Below are 24,017 nucleotides of genomic sequence, written 5' to 3'. Positions count from 1 at the left end.
AATGGTAACTGGATGATGTAGCTGGTTCTTACATCTCCAGTGTCAGGGGTAGCTGTTGCCTCAGGCTCGCCTCTGGAGCTGTGCCTCATTTCTCTTCTAATCTGCAGTTTCCCTCTTCTGGCAGGATAATTTAGAGCATTAGTTTCCTTTCTGGTAGAACAGTTTGGCCTTTCAAACTAGAGAGTCCTCCCCCTCTGAGGCAAATAGAAAAAGTTCAAAACGATTTTTCAGCCCTCCCTGACTTCCATAGTTTGTTAGCTTTGGTGGTGTAGGTGTTGTTCAGTACTCCTTCAGCTCCCACCCCACCCCAGACCACAGTTCTCTCCCCTGGAAAGCAACCCTCATCTGCCCTCCCAAGGCTAAACAGTTTCTTCCTTAGCCCTGCCTGGAACACAGCCTTGAGGATTGCTAGAGACATTTACCTTCATGGGCTAAGAATCTTGCATTCTCTTGTTGCAGGTGTGCAAGTCACTTGCTATCCCCAGGTTAAATGGTTTCTTCTTCCTCCCGGAGATGCAAGCACCAGGCTTCAAGCCCACACCATGATTTTTTGTGGCTTCAGGCACTTTCAGTCATTTTAATTCTCCAAGGATTCCTTTCTATTCCCTTGTCCATCTCTAGGTGGTTCTCACAGGCTGCTTTCTTGGTCTTTTTTTTTGTAGATAGCCCTACACCGGGTCTGATCTCTCCCTGGTCTCTCTCTCTTTTGAGGGAAGGCTGTTCTTTCCCAGCATGCCCTAGAGCCGTGGCTCTCAAACTTTTGTACTGGTGACCCCTTTCACATCGCAAGCGTCTGAGTGCGACCCCCCCCTTATAAATTAAAAACACTTTTAAATATATTTAACACCATTATAAATGCTGGCGGCAACGCGGGTTTGGGGTGGAGGTTGACAACTCGCAATGCCCCATGTAATAACCTTGTGACCCCCTGAGGGGTCCCAATCCCCAGTTTGAGAACCCTTGCCCTAGAGCAACCTACAATTCCCATGTTCCCTCTGAGAGAATTCCCTCCTCCTATGCTGACTTGGGACTAAGCCAGGCCGGACCTATAACGTCCATTAAAGGGCTAGTGCACACCGTGTTACAGGTGTTCAGCTCCCCCAGACAGCTTTGAAAATCCCACTCCAAAGAGCACCCATTTAAAGGCTCTGGAGTACCTTTTATAATCACATGAACCAACCTTAGTAATAAAAAAGGAATGCAGCAGAATCCTTTCAAAGGAGAAAGTCTCCATTCCAGCCAATGATACCAGCCCCACAGTACACCCATTTCAGCTCTCACATTAACTTTCCCTCCTCAGAAGCTTGAGAAAAGAGATATGGGCCTGAGGAGTGACACATTTGGCTTATTCTGACAAAGTCCCAGGCCCCGCAAATAAAATGCCCTACCAGTAATCCTCTCCCTTTTAACTGCTCTCTCAACATTGAGACCAAGGGCACTTAGCTTAAAAACAGGAGGCTAGAGAGTGGAAGATGAGCAAGGCTAGCCGGGATCAGGCACTTTCCTACTTTATACAAAATTCAACACAGAGGAGGAAGACGAAGATGCAGCCTGCTCAGAATCATTAATTAACTGCCCACTGTCATGTTTCACTTTTATACCCAAATATTTAAATAAGAAACAGTTGCCACAAATTCTACAGACAAAAAAAGGCCCTTTTAAAAAAAAAATAAACTTTAGATTCCAGAACCTGTCAATTACAGGTCATTCTGACTGCAGTAATACAGTTCGTTCTTCATTCATTCCCAGAAGGCTACAGTCATTTGTATGCTTTTCATATGAAGCATGCAGGGCTTTGTGAGGGCTTGCCAGTTACAAACATCAATCTTCTAACAATATCCTCATATCCCTCCCTTGTTTGTTAATTTTGCGCTGAATAACTTAGTTCATGGTCACCTGGGGCAGCTGATTATCCTTGGGTTGGAAAAAAATCATTTTTAAACACAAGTGACTTTACTATTGAAAAATACATATAGCTTACCCACATTTAAAGCATTTTAAAAAGATAACTGTATGTTGTTCTGTAGCAGTTAATCCCTTCTTGATCCTTCTTGATTCATAGAAGGGAATCCTTAAAAATTACTTCAAAACAAAAGCATTTGTGCCCTGTGTGAATGGTTTCTCTGGCTGTTCTAAAACTTAATTACAATCCTAGTTTAAGGCGCATGTTTAGAATATTGTTTTAACTCATTTAACGGCAGATTTAAATGAACATTGAATCAAGTTGCAAATAATAGACTGAGCAATGAGATTATACCGGTAACCACATCAAACCGTGGATTAACACACTGTTCAAGGGATCAGGCTTCAACTTTGGCTAGAGCATAATATAATTTTCAGCTTTGTTGGCACAGCTGGAAGCTTGCACTGGGTTTGATCTTGCTCCCAAGGAAATCAGTGGGAATTCAGAATTGGCACTGAAACTCAAAATTTCACGTTTAGGTTAAGAAGGAAGTTGGATGATAAGAAGAGAGGAAACTGGCAGAGTTGGGGGAAGTTGTGCGGCAATTCTAAGTCTGTAGAAGAGGCTAAAATCTCACTTTGAACACGCTCTGGATTTACTCTATTGCAACTCTGACTTCAAGAGAGCCTCACGATGGTGTGAGTGAGCTAAGACTCAAGCCTGCTGCCCATACTCAGGAGGTGTTTGTAGTAGAGATCCTGAGACATAAGGCCTTCTATCAGAAGCCGGTGTGAGGCCTAAGGCCCGAAATAAAGGAGTGGCCAAGCTTTTTTGCTAACCTTGCTTTATATCAGCAGACAGGCTGCAAGGAGAAGTCAGGCTCTGCCTGCACGCCGGCTCCCAGAACCTGGCAGGAACAGGGCTGGTATTGCAAAAACACACCCGTTCCTGAGAAGTGCTAGGCACAGGACATTCATGCAAACACATTCCAGAAGGATACGCCAATAGTCAATACGGTACAAACACCTTCTCCCCAAAGATAACGGGAACATGCTGAGCTCTCAAAGATAAAGTCAGGATGACAGTGTGATGGATAGAGATGCCTTGATCGAGCCAACATGAACAAGGTAATGGGTGGTAACGAACCACGTCAGGGCAACAACTAACCCTGTCAGAGGGGCGATACATAACGTACTTGTATTGGTGTATAAAATGGATTCTCAGAGGGAATGTCTTTGCCCAGCCACGGGGACAGTGGAAAGTCCCACCACTGACTGAGCTGCATCCATTGTCGTGGGCATACATGTCTTAGTATCCACGTAGAGTTTGCCGGGTGCTATTAGCTGTGCTTCATCGGCAATAAACCTGACTGAGTGCCTTCGCAACTTTTAAACAGATCCTGTGGTTATTGGATGGTTTGATCAAGGTCTGCTGTGCCAGCTACCTGCGCAGGGCTGGGACGGCACACAAAAAGAACACACACATGCAGCGTGTCACAACAATGTTGTGAGGGGAGAAGGGAAATTGGGGGCAACGTAGGGTGACCAGATAGCAAATGTGAAAAATCGAGACGGGGGTGGGGGGGTAATAGGAGCCTATATAAGAAAAAGACCGAAAAATCAGGTCTGTCCCTATAAAGTTGGGACATCTGGTCACCCTACGGCAGCAAGACAGCTACACAGGTTTTGATGTCACTCCAGAATCCCCCTGTGTCAGGAACAGTTCATGCCTGCCCCTTTGGGGCCCAACTCCAGCTGCACTGGCTCGTCAGCACAAAGCAGCTAGAGCCAGGACTGAGGAGTCTCTCTGCTTTTTAAAGTTGTCAGTGGTTACACAGGTTGCAAGGCAGTGGAGGTTAAGACCAAAGACTGATCTTAGATCAAGCCCTCAGCAATACAGTTAAGCACCTGCTGAACTTTAACCACATGAACTGTTCCATTGACTTTAACAGTATTGCTCACATAGTCAAAATTAAACACATGTCAGAATTACAGGACAAGCTGTGGTCAGAACCCCTTTCAGTCCATCTTGAGTTCACCTCTCAGGATGCACTCTGCTGGCTTTCTGCACCTCATTTGGGGCAGAACCACATGGTTCTACCATTCCTAGACTGCATCACTGGGCTGTGCAGTAGCCTCCTCATTTCCCAATTATGTTAACCCGACAGGCCAACCGAGCTTGCCATCTGTGAAACTTTTCCTTCTGGAGCCTGTGACCGTGGCTCATTAAGTGACTCAAAGAACACCCCCTTCAAAACAAAGCATTCTGTATTCTTTCACCCAAATGAACCCAGCCGCCAGAGCAAAAGCAAAACCCATCAAAGGCCTATACACATAGTTCTCACCTATAACTTAATCTTTCCTTGCAAACTTTGGAGAGTCCCCCCTCATCTCTATCTCTGGACTGGTGAAGCAGGCTACCCTGCTGCAGTGTCTGCCTCTCTGTGCCTCCATCAGCATGCTGACAACTCACCCAGCCCCTTCCTTTCTGCAGGACGATCCCTTGAACTGGCCAGTGTCCTTTGATCTCCTTATTCTTGGTGCCAAAACTGCTGTGAAACTTTGCCCCAAGCAGCTTCTTGTGCTCTAAGGTAGCTTCTTTACAGTTGGTGCTGGAACAATTTTTGTAATGGAAGTGCTGCTGATGAAAAACAAGTATTTGGTGTTTGTTATTAGCTCTTCAAGCCAGCACCACTGTTATTGTTTTAACTTTCCTGCCCTGTTCCTCTAACAACTCCCTGTGATATCACCCCATAGTAAGTAAGCCATTGTAAACCGACAGACAGAGGTATGTGCAATATTCATAAAAAATACACTTAACTCAGTTATTCTCCACTACTTGTTTAAATGCTTAGCTGCACTGAGGCTGCAAACTACTCAGTCGGACCTGGTGTAAATCAGGACTAGGTCCTCCAAAATCAAGGCAATTATACTGATGGAAAACCAGTGTAAGTGAGATCAGAATTAGACTCGCAATGTGTTTGTTGTCAAATTGGAGAGAGTAAGGACATAAAGAAAAATAATTCCACTGGTATCTCTCTTTTGAAAAGAAAAAGGTAGATGTGATCTGAGATGTGCCTGACTGAAAGAGGAATGTGGTATTTATGGATTATTCCAATACAGAGAGAGAACCGAAGAACAGCAGCAGACTTTTAGAAGGTATAGAAAGGTATCAACATGGCACAACATACTGCTGATGCAGTGCTCAAATAAGAGAAAATGAAAAAGTTTTAGCGGAAAATTGTAAGCTGTGCAATGACATACTATAACGGTGGGATCTAAAAATGGCTGTGTCTGCTTTGTGTAACTGCATTAAGACAGAACTGAGTAGAGCAGTAGTTTGGCAACTTGGAGAAAATATTTTATCAAATACATTATATTAAGGGCAGAGCATTTTAGAAAAACAATTTAATAAGGAGAGAAAAGTCACACCACATAATGCTTGGAATCTGTGCGGATATCACTGTAGTGATATACTAGATTTACATTTTTTTTTAACCAGTTGAGAAAGTTTCACATAAAACTTTTAATACACATGGAGCAAAGGCACAAAACAAAGGGATCCCGTATACCACTGGAGAAGCCATTTAGACTGGAATTAAATGGAATTTGTGATCTATAGAATTCAGTGCCTGTCTCTCATTCATTCTTCTTAAATTAAGGTAAAGTAAAATGACCAAATTTAGAGGTGACAACTATGAGTAACAGGAAAGAATGATGTCAAGTATCAGAGGGGTAGCCGTGTAGTCTGGTTCTGTAGAAGCAGCAAAGAATCCTGTGGCACCTTATAGACTAACAGAAGTTTTGCAGCATGAGCTTTCGTGGGTGAATACCCACTTCTTCGGATGCAAGCAGTGGCACTGCTTGCATCCGAAGAAGTGGGTATTCACCCACGAAAGCTCATGCTGCAAAACTTCTGTTAGTCTACAAGGTGCCACAGGAAAGAATGAATAACAGTAGCAGATTCATGAAGTAGAAGTACTCAGATCATTCAAGAACTAGGGCCAATAGGCGGTACATAGAGAGAGTGCATAGAGAGAAATTCTGTATAGTCAGTATTAGGACAGAGATTACAGAATGAAGAAAATATCTGCTCTATGGAAAAGCATTGCAACCATACTGACCAGAAAGTAGATTGGGGAGGTATTTGTAGAATCCAAGAATATCATATTAAATAAATATAAGGGGCAATGACTGCTTTTTCAGGGGTATGTCAACAATTCATGTGCTCTATCAAATATTACAAGTCCTGAGTGCTGTAATGCTGATTTTTCAAAGCCAATTTTCTGTTGAGTACATTAGTGGTCTTATATTTCAACCAATAAGGACCACGAATGCACAGAAAATAGCATGCCTACAGCTGTCCCTGCTAGCATTTGAGTGTTGTGGAGATGCCATTAGTTTTATATCCAGATAAACTTGCATCAAGTTGAACTGAGAGAAGAAAATTTTCTCACTCTCAAAGAATCCAGATTAAGTGATATATATTGCATCCAGATTTTGACTAGATGTAACCCCACATTTCTATTTGTCAGATACAGATCAGCTGGGGTCTGCTTCAGTAGCCACTCTTATATTGGAGTTAAAAGACTCTTATGACAAAACATATTGCTTAATTCATCACCTGTTTAATAACTGGTCCTGAAGAGAGGCAGTCTGCTAAAGTCAGATTGATATCAAGCATAAACCATTAGGAAGTCTGTGGTAACAAATATGGCTGTAGTCTCTGATAGGGTAGTATGCATTTACATTTCTAATAATGTGATAATTAAACATTAGGGATTTGGTCCTTAGGCAGTGCTTGTATAAATAAATCTGTATCATTACTCAAAAGAAGAAAATGATCAGGTCAGCGTTTATTTATACTGCACATATTTAAAAGTGTGCACAATCCTTACTGATTTTGCTAGTCTCGTTATGAATCTAACTTGGCAAATTGAGGTCAAAGGGGGAATTAAAGCTAGGGATTGGTGAGAAACCTGGAAGCATTGAAATGTCTGTTTAGGCTTCTTCTTGCTCTTCAACTTTTGAATCTTGAATCAGCAGAGCACTTAAGCAGTGAAAACAGTGGGACTTCACTTAAGTACACATGCAAGGTGCTTTGCTGAATCAGGGCTTCAATTTCTGCAAGCCTATTATTTCCTGCATAGTGGCATGTCTTTCTGACTCTTCTTGTTGAGAAGTGGTGTTTTACTAGATCTCAACCCAGCTCTTCTTTGTCTCCCTCCTTATCCACGTCTCATTGTGTTTTGTCCAAGACTCTAAAAGGACTTTAACATGATGTTAACACTTTACCGGGCATTTCCTATTCCTATCACTGGCCTATTCTTGAGTTCCTGTTCAGATAGAGGCTCCACAAAGCAAAGTCCTTCTATCTGAATTTATAGTCTGCCAATCTTTATCTGAATTGCCCAGCATACAGTTAATAATTTTTTTTGGCAAAAGTATTTAATAAGTTGGCAACAAACAAGAGAGGACCACGTCTGCTTACCAGTCCAGCATCTGCCAACATAAGTAGATGACTTTTTGCTGTTCCAGAAACCTCTCGAGTATAATGAGTTGAAAAAACCTGGCACCATCTCCTTCAGCTCATGTTGTAGCAAGTTTTGTTTCTGCAGCAGGGTCGAAATAGAATGGTCAGTGGTTATATGCCACAGCATGCCATGACTTCCATTGTCATGATTTCACGCAGAATGTCGTGCAAAGCAAGACAGAGAAGTGTGAAAAATAGGCAACCTGCTTCTGTTCAAAGATTAATTGAGAAAACATTGTCTGATAGCTGTGTCGGCAGGAGAATGTTTCTTGCCAACATAGCGTTGGTGTGGACAGCCCATAGGTTGCTGTAACTTGCGTCGGTCGGGGGTGTGTGTCTTTTTTCACACCCTTCAGCAACGTAAGTCACATAGACTCAGGCAGTAGTGTGGACCTGCCCTATGTCTGTGCTATGAGCTAGGGGTGTTAGTCCCCTGCTCACGTACACATACTTGTGCTAGCTCTCAGGGCCAAACGCAGAGGTGATGTGTAAAGCGGGGTGTAAGCCAGACTGCCTTAACTCAGACTCCCTTCCACTACTTTACTCATTCAAACTGACTTACACCCACTTACTGATGTACATGCAACTCTGAGGGAGTCTAAGCTGGTGCTGAGGAGCCAAAATAAGGTGTGCATTAAAATGGGAGTGGCCGACTTTAATGCCCTCATTCCTACATTCCTTCTCTTAGTTGCTTTACTTGCTGCAGTGTTGTCTTCTGGCCCATTAGCGTCCGACTTGCATCAGCTTTGCAAGCTGAGAAGTGAACAGCAATCTAAATAAGTCTTATGAATCCTTAAATGATGCAGAGGGTCCTAATGCTGATTTTTGTTTATGCCATTATGAATTTGGAGTAACACCAGAGGACTCAGTGTAGTTCCTGTGGATTGAAGCTACTATGAATGAAATCCGCACATGGCCCTGAACTAAAATAAGAATTATGCTGGGATGCAAGAGGGAGATTTAAAATACACCAGCCCAGACTTAAGACAATCTGTTAGCATGTGAATTTTAAAGCACTTATAAAAAGTTGGCTGTTAAGCAGTAAATGAGTCTTAAGCTTACGTATATATAGTCGTGCTAAAGCTCCACTCTAACTTATTCAGCCTCAAGTAGAGTCATCTTTGACTTTGTGTCACTAGTTCTGTTAAACACTAAATGACAAAGAACAGCTGATGAATATCTACATATAGGGCTCATATTTGAATTATATGGTTTATGCTGGAAAGATTTTTTTTCTCTCTCCTAGTGCTTTATTTACTTTTGATTTCATTTTTATTTATATTTTGCTACATCAGAGCTAAGTATGATTATTATTATTTTAATCCCCAAAATTGTTGGATGTGTTTTCGGTTAAGCTCTGTGCGGGGAAAGCTTGTACCCTCCCTTTGCTTAATAGTTCTAACCAAGATGAGAAATTTGTTGTGAACATACAGCGACGACTCCAGCACTTTCTGTGACATGAATGACTGGCTTAGGAGGACAAGTTGCCCAGAAAAGCAATTACACAGCGAATCACCCATCTACATAGGTTTGAAACAAGAATATTGCAGACTGAATATTTATAGTGAGTTGCCATTTAACATGGTTTCCAAGACATCATCTCTAAAATTCATTACTGTGGCTAGTGATTTATACTGTGTTCGTTCTCAGGGGCTCCTCTTGGGTGTTTAGTTTAATAAAAAAAAAAAAGGCAGTTCCACAGCTGCACAAATCTACAGCAGTCACCATTCCACGCAAAAGTCAGATTCATAGATACAGCGCTGCCACTTTGTGCTGCTTCAATAAACATAAGAACGGCCGTACTGGGTCAGACCAAAGGTCCATCTAGCCCACTATCCTGTCTTCCCACAGCGGACAATGCCAGGTGCCCCAGAGAGAATGAACAGAACAGGTAATCATCAAGTGATCCATCCTCTGCCGCTCACTTCTAGCCTCTGGCAAACAGAGTCTAGGGACACCATCCCAGCCCATCTTGGCTAATAGCCATTGATGGACCCATTCTCCATGAATGTATCATTCAGTGCTGCAAAGCAGCTCTAAACCCAGGTTAGTTGGACACCAAACTATCTCCTCTGAGTATGGGGAGCCTCTTGTGGTGTAGAATCATTGTAGTGGCTCTTAGGCCTTCTGTCTCAGCATCTAGTACAGACAGCATAGCTTGTCTGATGGGGCCATGGCTGGGGAGTCCCTGTACCTGGCTGCTCTAATGGCCCCTAGATTAGATTAGATTAGAGCATCCTTCGGCTGCTGTAATCTATGTATGTGACCAGTTTGGTGTCTGGATAGCCCCTAGATCAGGAAGGGCACAAAGGTATATTTCTATACAGGTGCCTTTGCCCTTCCCTCACCTCCCCAGATTTGCACCAAGTGCTTTTCGGTTGGACTGTAAAATAAGAGTACAATGCAGTTAGCATTGAGGGCGTCCAAGATCCTGCAGTTATTTCCTGTTCTAGGTTGGGGGAACATACTGTTGCGTGTTAGATAACTCTGCGGAAATCACTTTGTGTAATAGAGGAATGTAGCCTGTGAAGGATATCAAGCAGGATCACTTCTGCAGACCACTCATAGAGATGAATGTCTTTGACTTCCATGTCAGCTCCATCACAATGATCATAAGCAAAGGTGTAGCTCTGTGGATCATACTAGAAAATGCAGCAAACTTGCTGCTACCGAAGCAGTGGCAAAGATTACTCACAAGTCTCTGATATAGATACCTAAGAGCAGGATGTATATGAATGTCATTATATGAATGTCAAGAAAGTTACACCGGTGTAACTATCAATATGATGCCACATTGTGTAAAGATACAAACTGAAAATTTCATAAAGCCTATGTTAACAAAACATTCAAGTTGCAGAATCATGCACTCAAAAGTTAGGAAATGCCACAATTAGGGCTTGTCTATGCACCGAGTTACTGTGCAGCAAGCTGTTGTGATGTAGAGTCACATCACGGCTTCTGCATTAACTTCCCATGTAAACAAGCCCTTATGGTTACCTGTGCAACCTTAATTCAGTCCCCTTGTGCATATGCATTATAGAATCATAGACTTTAAGGTCAGAAGGGACCATTATGATCATCTAGTCTGACCTCCTGCACAACGCAGGCCACAGAATCTCACCCATGACACAATCTTTAATTTTGTGATCACTTACTATTTTTTCCACAGAACTCCTACCCCATTCAATTCACAGGAAGGACCGTGCATGGGGGATGAATCACAGCTGAGGAGTGAAGGAAACTTGCCTGTAAGGCCTGTGCCTCATTTGTGGCAGAAGTTGAAAGGTGTGTTGTGAACAAGACAGGGAGCGCGTGAGCATCTTGACAATATATTTGATTGTGCTCCTTAGCTAAGAAAACATTGGTAAATAGCTTGCAAGGGAGGAAGGGACTGAGCAGGTCCATATTAGGGCCCGCTGCACTAGGGATAGGATATATCACTTCTATGTGAAGGCATCATAAGAAGTGCTGCTGAGTGTGCTGTCTTTAGATTACCCCTAACACAATCAGTGTGTGTCTGCCCCATGCCGTCCTACTCAGCAACATTATTCCTCTCCCTGAAGTGTGCTTCTGGCAACAAAAGACAGAACTTAGCTCTGGCTCCACTCTTACAGTTAATCAGACAGATCTGAAAGTTCCTTGCCCAGCAAAACAAAAGAAAATAAAGAATCCCACACCTAATAACTAACTAGCAAACCAAACAACAACAACAATACCTGCAGGAAGAGAATAATTACATCAATAATTCCACAAGGAGCAGATGGGGATCTGTAGGGCAAGTGACTGATTCTTAAAAATCGTTAAGCAGGAGGTTGCCTACACAAAATTTCCATGAACTTGTGCGCACAGTCAAAGTGACTGTCTCTCCAGTCCTGAAAGTTCACACTCAGTAGATAGGACCTTGCTTTTGATCTGACTCAAAAGACACTTACGCAATAATCACTGCATCAAACTTGGTTTTTTTCCCTAACTCAGAAAGATAAGGAGCTTTGAATCTATTCTCCAGCTATGTCGAGCCTGAAAGTACAAAAAATACCTAGTCCCATATTTCTCTGTTGGTCAAAAAGAAAAAATGCCATCCCCAAAATGTCATACAATTATATATTACTGTATTGCAGTAGCCCCTAGGAGTCTCAGTCATAGACCAGAACCCCACTGTGCTAGGTATCGTACAAACACAGAACAAAAAGTCAGCCCATGCCCCCAAAGAGCATGGATGTTTTCTTCCTTTGATTGTGATCATCACCAAACTGCCAGTGGAACGATTTCACCTTCTAATATACAATCACCTCAACAGGATTCATTATGGCTAGGCTCCTGGGCTACTCACTTCATCCGTTCCTACAGTAATTACTATAGCAAGTGTGCAGGTCCTCAGTTATCTTGTCTGCTCTCCTATCTATTGAGGGTGAAACAACCAACAGTCATTCTTTCTAATGAATGCAATCAATCACAGTACACTCGCACCCGTCAAAACTAAGGCCTAAATGCTAAACTGCCTTCCAATCACACAGTAAAGAAACTAGCAACAGCATGAAAACAAACCTATTGGGGAAGAGGGAAAATACGGGATTGTTTTACTAAATAAATTGTCATCCTCCATTTGAAAGTTGAGTTAACCACATGAATGGGGCCTGAGGCAAGGACTGTCAGCCAGGAAATTCTGATCCCTAAACTTGACTCTAAAAATGAGTTCAGCCGGGCATGTCTACACTGCACACTAAGGCCATGTCTGTGGGACTTGGGCTTGTGGACTCGGTGTTTCCCAGCCCATGCTGGCTCTAGATTTCCCCTAACACAATCAATCTGGATTTACAATTGCTGGACCCAGGTCTTTTATTAAAACTGTTTTTGAACAGAAAATTGTGTTGCTGACTAAATGAAATTTTCCATGAAGTGTCTGTATTCTGGAAAAATGTTGCCTGTCGAAAAATGGAATGCCCAAAAACCCAAAATGTTTTCACCTGAACTACATCTCCCAGGATGCACTGTAGTTTGGGACTCCCATGATACATGCAGTTGAGCAAGAGGGGAGACCATGGCACATCATGGGAGATGTTTTTCAGCCAGGAAGTCCAGATCATAGAAGAGAATAGGATACATAAGTGCCCAAGACTATAATTTCCACAGCAGCATTTCTGAATCTTAATTTTCTCTTTAAACTGAAAGTTTTTGACCAAAAAGTTTTGGTTTTCAGTTTTGCATTAAAAATGCAGATTTTTCTGTGGAAAAAAAGACCCATTTTCCAACCAACTCTAATTCTCCAGTTGGTGTTAGTGGAATAGTCTGTCACATATCCATCAGTTCCATTTCTGTCCAATAGAGGGCAGATACACATATTAGCCAATTCACTGGAACAGTTATACTTGCCTGGGATTACAGCACGGTCACAATTTTTTCGGTAACACAAAATAGAAGTTGTTATAATTGATTTGTATCATGGTAGTGTCTAGAGGCCCCAGTTAGGGTTTGTGCTAGCCTCTGTGTATACATATAACAAAAGATAGCCCCCCCCCATGAGCTTATAGCCTAGGTCAGAGTCCCCAATGCAGTACCCGTGGGCGCCATGCCGCTGGGGAGTCTAAGTGCGCCCGCGTACTGGCCAGCGGATGAGCATCTGCAGAAATGCTGCCGACAAGCTGCGTCATCCAGAGGTGCCGCCACCGAAATGCCGCCGATTTTCAGCAGTATTTCAGCGGCGATGACGCTACTTGTCGGTGGCTACCTCTATTGACGTTGCCGCTTGTTGGCGGAATTTCGGCGGGTGCTCGTCCGCCGCCACGGTCCTCCGTGGCTCGTCGTCTGGTGCCTGCCAGACGAAAAAGGTTGGGGACCATTGGTCTAGGTACATATTTTTGAATGGAGGTTATCCCTTTTCTTGCCAGGCCATTAAGTTCAAAGCATTTTAAAGGAGTCCTCTTCTACTTTTTTTGAGATTAAATTCACCCCGTACAGAGGGGCAGGGCAAGGCTAGCTTCAGGTTTATGGGAGACGTAAGTGTGGCATAGGCCTGATGCTCGGCTCCTTTGCAGGGGCGAATTTCATGCACTGTGCCTCCCAAATTAATGTCAGTAGAAAATTCAAGGCAGCGGCACAGAAATATTAAGCCACCATAAAGAAATGAACATTCTTTCGACTTCTTTTCTTTACACGAGGTGGCTTGCTGACCCTGTTTTTGCCTAGTTCTCTGAGAACAACATTCATGGCTTAAGAACTGGCTCTTGCAGTCATCAATTGCCTCAGCTTTGCTTTGGTGTCTAATTGCCCACAAAAGTCATTTATTGCCAGGCACCCTCCTCCATAATAAATACTATCCCTTAATTGTTTGAGGCACTGATAAAAGGAATTAGGATCCCAGTGACAGAATATTTTCCACTCTTTACAGATTTGTGACTTTAATATTAAAGAGCGACATCCCACTTGAGCAGAATTACCAACTATTCCCCAGGCCACTTGTTTCCTTCAACCAGAAAGCTAAGCAAATGTATTAAATGTATTTGAAGAGCAATAGCACGAAGCTCCATCACATTTACATATAGGATGGGTGGTCAACAAATAAAGGGTTTACAGGGACATATTCCTGAATGTCTGCTGCTGAAATGTGTCAGCAAATTATCTGTTTGTGTAACTAGATTTAGTAGGGACAATGAGATTTAAATTGCATTTTATTATACAGCTTCATAACTGAAATGTGTGGGTGTTGCAGTAGGTTTGAAATTTACCCTACAGGGAGTTGCTATGGAATCTACTTACATTTATTGAAGGGATGAGTGCAGAGATTGTTATTCTCTAGTCAAACAAGAAAATATACATCCCCTTTCTGTGAGGAGCCATTAAAGGACACAGTATGTGGAGTTAGTCTTGTATTTAGAAGTGTCTATCAAACTCTAAGTGCTCTAGTGCAGTGGTTCTCAACCAGGGGTACGCAGCGGTCTTCCAGGGGGTACATCAACTCATCTAGATAGTTGTGTAGTTTTACAACAGGCTACATAAAAAGCACTAGCAAAGTCAGAACAAACTACAACTTCATACAGACAATGACTTGTTTCTACTGCTCTATGCACTAGACACTGAAATGGAAGTTCAATATTTATATTCCAATTGATTTATTTTATAATTAGATGGTCAAAATGAGAAAGTCAGCAATTTCCCAGCAATAGTGCGTCTGTGACACTTTTGTGTTTTTATGTCTGATTTTATAAGCAAGTCGTTTTTAAGTGAGGTGAAACTTGGGGGTACACAAGACAAATCAGACTCCTGAAGAGGGTACAGTCGTCTGGAAAAGTTGAGAGCCACTGCTTTAGTGTATATGTACATGTCTGCTAGAGTACACAATTAATGAAAACAAAACAATGACAAGCCCAGTTGGCATGATTTGGCTTCAGCCACAATAAACTGGAGTTATATTAACCCCGAGCCACTATGCAATATTTACCTCTCAACCCTCTTCCTAAAACCCTGATTAAAGTAAAAGCCCCTACCAGCATTGCCTTCAGGGACAGTCAACTCAGACTATTATGGCCCAACTGGAGCAGGGAGTTCCAGTATGAGGATCTTCATGGAAAAAATCTGCCACTAATCTCCCCATTCTCAATCCAGGGGATTATTTAGCTCAAGCACCTCCCCTGGTCACAAATCTGGCAATTTCACAAAAGCAGAGAGGCAGGTTCAAATGGACAGGTCCCGAAGCATTAGTGGCTTTATATCCCAATAACCAACAATTTAATCTCTTTCTAAAAATTATAGGCAGCCCCAGTACAGACTACAGGATTCTGGTGTGAGGTGTAATGTGCGCATAGTGTGAAGCGCCTCTTAATAAACAGGCTGATGAACGGTGCATTTGGGGCCTGATCCAAAGTTTATTGAATAGGAAAATCTCCTACTGACTTTAATGGGCTTTAGATCAGGCCCCTATCTTAGGTTTCTGAATGATGCCAAAGTGCAGCCCCCATGTACAGGGTTTTGCAGAAATGAAAAGGCTTGGGGAGAAAGGTAGCAAGATTGCACTGGAATGGAAAGGTCAAAATGCTGGATAAGGCACTCAGCCACACCAAGTCTTGCAAAACAAGATGGAGACATAGACCTGAGTGTTGTCAGCTGACTCTAAACAGATTCATTCACACACTGAACAGAAGCAGCTATGTATCTCTCATCCTAAAAGGAGTGAAGTCATGCCAAAAGGCTGCTAAATATAGAATCATATCCCCAGATCAATGATCCTGAATGCAGCTAACACGCTAAAAAGATAAGTACTCATGTATATGCAAATGAAAGCACCTGCATCACACATTACACTTCATTTAATCCCATCCATTCAAGACAGGGAGAGGGAAAAATGAAGTTGTGCCAAAAAAAAAGCTCAGGTTCATATGAGCTCGACAGGAACCACGTGGTCCATGAGAAATGGCATTGTTTGGTCCTCATTTGACCTTCTCGATATCTGCATATAATTGTGCAAACCGTTCATGATGAAATCTGTCTAAACTTTCCCCAGGTTTGCTGACAAGCTCCCTGAGTTTCTAACTATCCCATTTTCACCTGTGCAAATCTTAAGAATATATTTAGAAGCTACTAACAAGTGGCTGAACAGGAAGAGAGTTCCACACAGACCATTAAAAGACAGTGGGAATTGGACACCAAACTCCTTTAGGCCCTTTTGAAAATCCCAGCTAAAATTCCCAACGAATTTGTGAGTGTTATGCCAACAGTACATTTGTCTCACATGTCTCATGCAGCATAACTTCAGGACAGGTTACCACACAGTTGGCTGAGGTACACTTTTTAAATATACTCCTTCTCCTCGAAAAGACATCTAACTGATTAGATCTACCCCAACAACTTGCATGGACAACCATTTAACACATTCATTACTCCCAGCATAAAAATTGCATCTGGTGGTCCACAATAAACTAATAATTTTTACTTAATTTCCTTTTTGCCTTGTATGAGTCTGAAAAAATACTCAGACCCTCATCAGTACTTCTGCAACAATGCAAATTGTCATATTTTTCAACTGGTTTCCTTAACTGTCTTTTCCAGCCCATGGAGGTATTTGTAACCTGTCTTCTAAGTGCAAATTCTTTATTTTTTTTTAGAATTGGTTTTGTCATTGGACTTTGTATTTATGAACAGCTATAAATGTTTTTTTCCCCTGTAATGCCGTGAACAAAACACTATGGTACTTAAAGTAGAAATGTTCTGAAAAATGGAAAGTATTTACCATAATGTGCTGGTGTGAACAGCATGTACCTATACTCATTCCCCTATGGGCTAGCACAGTCTTTGATTGGATTGCTAACTCACTTTTAATACCTTTTTAATATGCCACCCAGCATTATGGGAAACCATCTAACTGTTCATAAACTGAAAGAACTTTGCACAACACAGCACTTAGCTGCGGCACTTCAGTCTCCTCTCAGCTATTATGATGTTACCCTGCAAGGCAGACTACAGCCCTGCAATGCGGGGATGGTCCCACAGTTTAGGTTCCACTCTGAGCCTGAACGTCTACATAGCGATTTTTCAGCCCAGAGCCTGTGTAACACCGACAGACCCTGGTCATTGGTGGGATCAAACCTGGGGCCTCTGGAGCTTCTACTGCATGAGCTAAAAGCCAACTGGCTATTAGCTAAGGGTGTAGAGCACACTCATCCCTCCCCCTCCCTCTCAACACCACATGCAGTACGTGTGTGGGTTACACTTGGACCCTGCAAGCCCGAGTCAGCTGACCCAGGCCAGCCATATTGGTTTTTTTTTAATGCTATGTGGATGTAGCCTCTGTAAGCCCTCTGTGGGTTTGGGATCTGCACAGGGGAAATGGACAGGAGTTGAGCAGATAGGGGGTATAAAGTGGGTGGGACTTTGCCAGCATGGGGGGTGAGGAAGACAAGGATTGGGTAGACCAGGCAAAGGGAAAGAACTCAGCAAGCCTCATGGCTTGGGACTGAGCAGACTGGAGTCAGACCCACATTGGGTGGGGGCAGGTGATCATCTCCCTCACTTGTTCCATGGTGATTCCTCACAAAACATAATCCCTCAGGGATCTATGAAGTGTGGGGGCAAGCGCCACAGCTCATGCCATGGTAGGTGGCGAATTCTGCCCTCCTCCCCTGAGAGTATGTCTACCCTGAAATCAGAAGTGTGACTGCAGCATGTGTAGACATACCAGAGCTGGCTTTCATGGAGCGAGCTCAGATACCAATAGCATTGAAGCCACGGCAGCACAGGCTGGCTGCTCAAGTTTATACCCAGTGTCCCAGGTGAGGTTGCATAGAACAAGGTGTGGCTTTACTGCTATTGTTATCTGAGCTACCTCAAAGCCAGCTCAGGCATGTCCGCACCTGCTGCAGTTGCACCTCTGATTGCAGTGTAGACATACATGAAATGGAACAATGGGGAGGGGGGACTCTGCCAACTGGCCCTTGGTTTCTCTTTCTTGACCCTTTCCAATTAGTGCCTGGAAGGCACCAAAGGGTGCCTAGGCATTATTTTGTGAGGAACAGTAAACGATACTCCCTGGGGCAATGAATATGATGAATAGTTGGTTGATCAATAGGTGGGGAGAGACTTTCTAATTGCCCTGATCTCCAAACCCAGATCTCAACTGCCCATGTATATCCTTGAGCAGTTTTCTTGGTATTTTCAGATCCTTCACAGACTATTGGGCCAAATGCTACTTAGAGAATTTTAGTCAAGCTGGGTGGGAGCCATACAGTGAATATTTTCAAGGGTTTCACATTTTTTCCTATCTTGAATCTGAATGAAAAGTTGAAATCTTGAAAATATTTGTAAATGAGAAACACGTTTTCTTTCTCCAGTTCAGGTTAATCAAAAGGTTTCACTATGATTTTGAGCTTTTTCTTTCTCTAAACAACTTTTTTTCTACTCTCATTACCTTAAATTTTGAACTGAAAAGTTGTTTCAAACTGGAAAACCTCAATTTTTATTTGAAAAATGTCAACACAAAATATTTTAACAGTTTCAAAAAAAAAAAAGTCACGACATTTGCCAAAATGGACCCTGTTTCAGAGTTTTGGTTTTGATGAATCAGCATTTTTCAATGATAAGCAATTTGTCAGAAAGTTCCCAACCAGCTCAAATTTTTAGTTCACGGATCTTTGCTAGTTGGAGTTCAAAGGATGGGCTCAGCACTTCACAGGATCAGGCCTTCTCTTGTTTATGGTGCACCATTTACCATTCAGTAACATGTATATACGGCCAACCCATTACAAATACAAATTAGTTTGACCTTCTTTTAAGTATTTATTAAGTACAAAATATGCACTGCATAGATAATGTGGCATCGACTGAAACAGCGATTAAGGTCTTCATCCTTTCCTAATCTAATGGTAGCAACCTAGTGATAGCTAATGAAAAGGACCAGAAGGCAATCACCCTGTCCTTTGTAACAAAGAAGTCTGGAGCCTCACTCTGACTGTGCATGAATTTCAAGCTTAATTCACAGAAATGAACATGAAAACTGTACAATTGACTCTTTGCAATCATTAAGCAAATTGGAGGCCACCAGACTTCTACTGTCCTCTTATTTTATTAGTTTCTGTGTCTACTCCTTGTCCAGGTCCATGGTAACTGTGATCCGATAGTTTCGGTTTCATGGTTGCAGCTTTGGTTTCCCTCAAAGGGTAATCACAACGTACACAATGAGAATGTAGTTGTGTTGCACACCTGTTTTCTAAATCTAGCCTTGCTTGTCTTGCCCATATTCAACTGCGCTACACACGCACCCACAGACTTGGGGATCACCTTGGGAATCACCTGGATTTCATACAATTAAAAACTAAAAAAGCCCACTTTGAATTAGACCAGATTATCTACAATCTGATCATTTGATTTCAATAATTTGGACTACATAATTAAAAAGAATCCCATTTAATTATGGATTTATGGATGCATTTAATAAATAATGATAGGCAATTCAGTTTTACATAGAGGAGCTGATTCCTCTTATAGTTCATCTATTACTTTTGCAAACCAAAATTCACAATTGCGCCCCTTCCCTCTACCGTGCTGAACCAAAATCCAGATCCACATACCTTTAAGTCTTGGGAAAGTTCTGATCCAAACATTATAGCTCATTATAGCTCTTATAACCATAAGATACATAGATATTTTCAAATATGCTCAGCGCTGGTTTATTTTCCAAAGAACTTAACATGCTGAGTGTTGAGTATCATCTGGAGATGCTGGAGGCTGACCACTCTTGAAAATTTGTTCCCAAATGTGCGTGATGGGCACTTGAAAAAGAATAGCTAAATCCATTGTCCAAAGTGACACAGATGGTCTTTGGCAGAGCAAACATTGAACCAAGGTCTCCTGAGCACCAATCACATGCTTTAACCATAAGAACAATCTCTCTCAGAAGATGCACCCTTCAGTACCTGGATATGACCTTAAGGAAATCATTGTATGGGGAACTGACTAGCAGAGAGGACCGGAAGAAGGTAGAAGTTACACCAACTTAGGGCCACCTCTGAATTTGACTCTTTCTTCCTTCTCTCACATAAAATTCGGATCTGTCCTGGCTCTTTATGAGTTCAATGTAATAGCCCAAAATAACTTTGCACAAGACTGCAGAGCACAGGCTGTGCTTCCTTTTTCATTTCATACATTGTTCTGAACTTGCTGCAACGGTCCCACAAAGCCAGGAGAGGCTTTAAAAAGTTAATTGGAAAGATAGAAGAAGAATATATTGTTTGTTGTTTTGGAGAGTCCTGCAATGTCTGTGGTTATAGCCCATGAAATGGTTTGTCAGTTCCACACCATTCACTTTTACTGCACTACACCTTCAAGGCAACCCTGTTCTTTTGTCAGGACCAAATCATCAAGCCCTTACTTCACTTTTTACTCAGTGATCAGGACAGGTAAAACTCCTGTTCAAGGCTGGCGCTAAGCTGATTTCCGCGGTTCCCCGGCCCCACGCCTAAGGGGGCCCCATGCCGTAGGCATCTTTTAAATTAATTAATTATTTTTTTACTCACCCAGAGGCGGGGGTGTGTGTCTACTCTGGGGCTTTGGGCGGAATTTCGGTGGCGGGGGAGGGAGAGGTCCTTCGGTGCCGCGGAAGACCTGGAGCGGACCCACCATTGCCTAAGTGCTGCCGAAGCCTCGGACCGCCGCCGGGTATTCAAATCAGGCCCTTCATGAAGCCAGCCCTGCTCCCGTTGACATCAATGCGTTTTGCGCTGTGTGTGTGTGTGTAAAATCAAGCTTTTACCAGAACCCAAACCCAGCCAATGAAGCTCATTTCTGGTGGTAAACACCATGCACACCTCTGTCACAGTATGGCTTAAAAATAACAGGCCTGATTCGCTCTCACACTGTTGTCAAGTAGGAGTAACTTCACTAAAATCAATGGAGCACACCAGCATAAAACCAGAGTAAGTGAGTGGAAAACTTGTCCAGTAGCCAGTGACAAGTGAACCTCAAGCGAGTCAGCAGTTAAGTTCAATAAAGATAAACATCTTAAAGTGTGGGTGCTTACTAAAACTCACCAATTGTGTATTTTTAAAACTGGGCTCTTAATCCTGTGAAAATGGGCTCTCTCATAAGACTTCAGATTGTTCCTTCTTCAAATCAGGCTTTGCACACAGCAGTAAGTCCCAGTTTCTGGTAGATCAGTGATTCTGGCTCCATTTACGTGAAGTGCAGAGCTGCACAAATTAAAAATAATAGAGAAAAAGATGCGACATTTCAGAACCTTCTGAAAGAAAGTCTAAAATTAGGTGAAGATGCAGATTGGGTGGGGGGGCAGTTATTCATTTATTTATACCAATTTGTTCATCCCTAGAATTAACATGTCCTGCCAGCATAAGCCAGTTTTAATGACTTGGACTTGTTTGTTCCTCAGAGTCAATCATCCCCAAATAAGAACCAGTATCTAATGTAAATATTGGCAAGTGTTGGAGCTAGCAGCCCTCACTGATGAAAACCCTACTGTATATTCATATTATTCTCAGTTCTTTGCCAACTAAACCCCTTTGCTTCAGCATCAGTCTGAAATCAACAGGATTTTATTTTAGTTTATCATATAATCATAGAGATGTAGGACTGGAAGGGACCTCAATAGTCATCTAGTCCAGTTCCCTGCACTTAGGCAGGACTATATTATCTAGACCATCCCTGACAGGAATTTGTCTAAACTGTTTTTAATAATCTCCAACGACAGAGATTCCACAACCTCCCTAGGTAATTTTTTCCTGTGCTTAACTACCCTGACAGTTAGGAAGTTTTTCCTAATGCCCAACCTAAATCTCCCTGGCTGCAATTTAAGCCCTTTACTTTTTGTCCTGTCCCCAGCAGTTAAGGAGAACAATTTATCACCCTCATCGTTATAACAATCTTTTATTTACTTGAAGACTTATGTTCCCCTCCTAAGTCTTCTCTTCTGCAGACTAAAAAAAGCCCATTTTTCAATCTTTCCTCATAGGTCATTTTTCTAGACATTTAATCATTTTGTTGCTGGTTAGGTTGTCTATAGCAGGCAGCTGGCATGACCTCACCCTTGTTTTTTACCCCCTTGATCCTTACCCAGAGACTTTCAACAGGTCTGGCTCCTGCTTCTCTCTCACCCTCAGTGCAAATGTATACATCTCTGATACACAAGGCAACACTTCCTGCCTTTTTCCTCTGCCTGTCCTTCCTAAACAAGCTGTATACTTTTATACAAATATGCCAGTCATGTGCATTATCCCACCAAGTTCTATGATGCCAATTATGCCAATTTATAGTTTTTCCTGTTTATTCCCCATACTTCTGGCATTAGTATATAGACATCTAAGATGTTCATTACATTCCCTCTCTGTATTCTCTCTCATCTGGTCTGCTATAATAGGTCATATTCCTCCCAGATTCTGGCCCTTCACCCAAGTCTCCATGTTTTTGGCTTACCTGGGGGCTTTTGTTTCCTGCCCCCATCAAACCTAGTTTAAAGCCTGCCTCACTAGGTTAGCCGGTCTGTATCTGAAGATACTGTTTCCCTTCCTTGATAGGTGGACCCCACCTCTGCTCAGCAGTCCTTCTTGGAAAAACCTCCTTGGTCAAGGAAGCCGAATCCCTCCTGGCAGCCCCATTCATGCAGCCATGCATTCACCTCTGGGATGTATCTGTCTCTGCCTGGGCCACTACCCTTGACTGGAAGGATAGATGAGAACACTACCTGCACCCCCAGCTCCTTCACCCTCATTCCCAGAGCCCTGTAGTCACTTCTGATCTGCTCAGGGTTATACCTTGCTCTATCATGCCCACATGGATGAGAGCATGGGGTAGTAATCAGAGGGCCAGATGATCCTTGGTGATCCTTACATAGTGTTTCAGATATGGGCCCTTGGTGGGATGCCATGTCATGCCAGCAGATGGATGCCTCCATCCCTCTTAGAAGGGAGTCACTGACCACCACCACCCTTTGTTTCTTCTTCAGTGTGATGGCCATGATCCTCCCAGCCAGGGCCACCCAGAGGATTGAGAGGACCTGGGGCAAAGCAGGGGAGCAGACATTAAAAAAAAGGTGCCACCCGCTGCGGCACTTGTACTCACCGGGCAGTGCTCCAAGTCTTCATCGGGTCCTTCACTCGCTCCATGTCTTCGGCAGCACTGAAGGACCCGCTGCCGAAGTGCCGCCGAAGACCTGGAGTGAGTGAAGGGCCCGCTGAAGACGAGGACTGCCACTGGGTGAGTAAAAATTAAAAAAGGTGCCTCTAGCCAGGGAAGGGATTCTCAGCCAGGGCTTGCAGGGCCCAGGGGCAAATTCCCCCACTTGCCCCCACCTCTGGGCGGCCCTGCTCCCAGCCTTGGTTGTATATGGTTTCTCCTCCTAAACCTCTGGGGGAGATTCCTCATCGCTGGGGCAGCATATTTTTTTTTCATCTCTATGGATATTAAGTTGGGAGCAGGGTTGGGGTACTGCCTGCTGCCAGATGTAAACATCAGCCAGCTTCTTCCCTGTGAAGGCACTGTTTCATCCTCCTCTGGTGGTGGTACTGCAGTCCTCTTCAGTTGGAAATTTCCATATGCATATTTTCAATAAGTTCCTCATGTCCCTGGATGCTCCTCAGCCTCGCTACCTCCTCCTGTAGCTTGTCCATCTCTCACACTTGATGGTCTCCCCAGCCTGGCTGCCTATGACAGGGAAATCCACACCAGGACCTGAGTACAGCCATCCATGGTTGGGTTCTCTGTTTTGACATAGGTGCAAGTTGAGGGGCCAGGAATAGTGTTGGCTTGGTGATGTAGCCTCTCCGAACCATGGTGATTGTATTCTTACTTTTCCTACAAACTCCCTCTCAGACTCTGCTGTTTGCTTCCCCTTAGCTTCTGAGTTTTAAGCCCTTCTCTCCTAGATCAGCCCTGGTCCCTCATTAACATGCCGGGGAAGGGTGATCAGCAGGAGGGATCAAGGATCAAAGGACAGGAGGCTAGAACCTTGCTAGCTCACACTCAGCGAGTAGGTCTCTGGCCACCAATCCTTCACATTCCCTAAACACAATCCTCAACAGACCTCACTGTAAACTTTAAGCAAGCCAAAAGAAAAATCAAACATACAAACAAGCTCACTCACACTAACCCC

At 43.1% G+C, this 24,017-nt stretch overlaps 1 protein-coding gene across 2 annotated transcripts in view; it reads right to left on the bottom strand.

Annotated features, from left to right (window-relative positions):
* TOM1L1 (target of myb1 like 1 membrane trafficking protein) overlaps positions 1 to 24,017 on the bottom strand; it is a 572,142-nt gene that overhangs the window by 184,405 nt on the left and 363,720 nt on the right. For both annotated transcript variants that reach the window (XM_039502155.1, XM_039502160.1), the window contains exon 3: positions 20,947 to 21,105. The gene's annotated coding sequence lies outside the window, so the exon portion shown is untranslated. The remainder of the gene's footprint in view (positions 1 to 20,946; positions 21,106 to 24,017) is intronic.

Source organism: Mauremys reevesii, linkage group 15 (assembly GCF_016161935.1).
Source record: "Mauremys reevesii isolate NIE-2019 linkage group 15, ASM1616193v1, whole genome shotgun sequence".
Lineage (NCBI taxonomy): Eukaryota > Metazoa > Chordata > Testudines > Geoemydidae > Mauremys > Mauremys reevesii.
The sequence above is the reverse complement of the archived record's forward strand: the minus strand, read 5'-3'. Positions and strand labels throughout refer to the sequence as shown.